The following is a 2,787-nucleotide window of genomic DNA, read 5'->3' as shown; positions in this document are numbered from 1 at the left end:
AGGTATTTCTTCATAAGCAACACGTGCTAATTTTTTTTCAAGAACCCAGTACCTTGAAAAATAATGTGATGATTAACTGAAATAAAATAAGATTTCAACAGTTAGCATTAAATAAAATATACAACATACAGAAAATGGTATTGCTAAGTTCACACATTATATGTCCAAAATATAGAGGTATTTGTTGAGAAAATTTATCAGTTGATCTTTCTTCACTAATCATTGAAATATAAATTGGTATCTATAGCTATAGGACCATTAACTTCAATCCTACCTCTCCTGTGTGTCCCAGTAAGCTGACCCTCCTCACTTCCTTTATCTCTTCTTGCCTGTAGGCCACCTACCTCCAGATGTTCCAGCTTGCTGGGAACTATCAACCTATTGTGCCTCAGGCCCTGCTGCCATCATCTTGGGTACATCAAGTGAGACAAAGATTCTGTAGAGCTTGCCAGTCATCAAATGCCTCTTTTTAGGCTAAAGCAAGGACCCCTAAAACTTCCCAGCCCCTTACAGTTAATAAGGGTGTGGGGCTCAGCAATCATTGCTGTCATCCTACAGGAGTAAAGAGATGATCCAACACCCTCAACTTGGAACATGATGTTTTCAGAATTCCCAGTCCTTGAGGAGGGGAAGATAGACTAGGTAGATAGGTGTGGGGTGGGATGTGACATTGGGTTTCACTTCATCTTTAATGACAAAAGATCACTCCACCTTTGGTACCAACTAACTCTACCCCTAAACTGCCTCCTTCATAGCCAGATTCCACCTTCTTTAAACTAAAAAAAATAGGAGCAACCAGCTTAAGAGTCTCTCTAACTTTGGAGCTTGCACAGAGCAGGAAGCACTCAGTCATGATGGGAAAACTTGGACACAGCCCCAGTGAATAATTCCTGATGTGGGGGTGTCCTCAGCCAGCCTTAGAAACCTACCACGCAGAGACAAGAGGGCACTTCCTCTCTTAGAACCACCCGCCTGCTCCAAGTTGTCCCTGGAGTGTACATTCATTCCACTAAATAAACCCTCTATGAAAAAAAAAAAAATGTGTGTGTTAAAAATTCTACTTCAAAAATTACACTTGATTCAAAATGAAAATTTTATTGAAATCAAGTTTTAAGTATATGATATCTTAGTATTATGACATCAAGCATGAGTAACTTATTATATTATTTTCTTTAAAATAATGGTTAATATAGTAAGAAAATGTGAACAATTTTGACTGTATTATTTTTAGAAAAAATTTTTTTAAGAAAACCACAGTGACTCACTTGAATAGTATTTCTGAGTCTCATTTACAGAAGAAAAATACACAAATGCCAGCAATTTAGGGTACTTCACATACACTTTTTTTTCCCTCTCTTGCATATGTAAAGATGACCAAGAGCCTAAGGGGAACGTAGCAGATGAGGTGCTAGTAAAGCGGTACTTTTATAAGAATATGTGGCTTTCATGAAAAAAAAAAACTAAATACTTTTATATATAAATATATGTGGGTTCTGTCTTACATGAAAAACAAAAATAATAAAATCTGTAATTAAATCCAATATGACCCTGAAGTTACTTTTATGGAGATAAAATGCAAAAGAAATGAGGATTTTAAAATTCACTAAATGTCCTAAAAAGAGTATGAGTATGAAGTTCCAGAACTGATACATTTTTATTTTCTTTTGCATATAATTGCATACCAAATTGCTGCAAGCCAGCTGCAGATGCCATTGTCAGGTAAAAACAAGGGCTAGGGAATTGCAGATAGAAGATTTTGTGCAGAAGGACTGAAGATGTGGGGGAAGAGCCATGGTGTTTGAAGCACTGAGAACAAAGCTATTAAGAGCCCTTTTCATTCTAGAATACCCAAAATATGTAAGCATTTTCTTTTATTCACTGTTGGACAAAAAACTGAAGCCTTAGAACTGCTCTCCCACCCGTGGTAGAGATTCTTAGACTTTTATGACATATTTTTCTCTCTGACAGACTACTCATCATTTACATATGGTACATGGCTCTAAGATGTAGCTGGTCTTGGAAGATATTCATTAAGGTAGGAGGAAAATTCATTTTCCCTAGTTACATTTTAGCTGGGCAATCTGGTTCCCAGTCTGTATACTAATTTATGCACTTATCATGAGATATGTACGTATCTATGTATATATGAATATCTGTGTATTCACATGAATCTAATACCCAAACTATAATATCAAGGTGACTTTCCTCTTTCATTTCTAATTAAGGTTAAGATGAGCACTAGTTTGTGGAAATAAGATTTTAGTCACCCATATCAATCAGACAACTTTACCTTAGTAACCCATAAACATATGTAATTATATGGCTTCTTCAAGATGTGTTTTCCTTCCTTAATAAAGTCCTTCAGTTTGTGACAGGTAAAATACAAAGAATGTTTGTAAAACTCCATTCCTAACATCCCAAAACTATTTCACCCTGTTAAAATAACTCTTTTCAGAGTGGTGAAGCATTCTGGGAGTAGCAAAAGGTCAATTTAATACACATTTTCAGTTTGTTACTATTTTTTTTTCTTTATTTGAGGTAAGACATTGCTAGTATTTTTACATTTACCACACCAGTTAATATTTTTTCTGCACTTATTACTTCCTGATCTTTGGAATTCAGGTGAATTTTTATAGATATCTCCTTGAAGATTAAATTGAAATTGTCTTTCAATACTATGCTAGCTATCTTCTGGGAATAGGGAGGGGATTCTTGCCTCTTGTTCTGTGTTTGCTGAAGACTAACAGGTTGAGTATTAGAATTACCATTGGAAATAATGAGAATCTC

This window comes from Sciurus carolinensis, chromosome 11 (assembly GCF_902686445.1).
Source record: "Sciurus carolinensis chromosome 11, mSciCar1.2, whole genome shotgun sequence".
Lineage (NCBI taxonomy): Eukaryota > Metazoa > Chordata > Mammalia > Rodentia > Sciuridae > Sciurus > Sciurus carolinensis.
Note: the sequence above shows the minus strand (reverse complement) of the source record.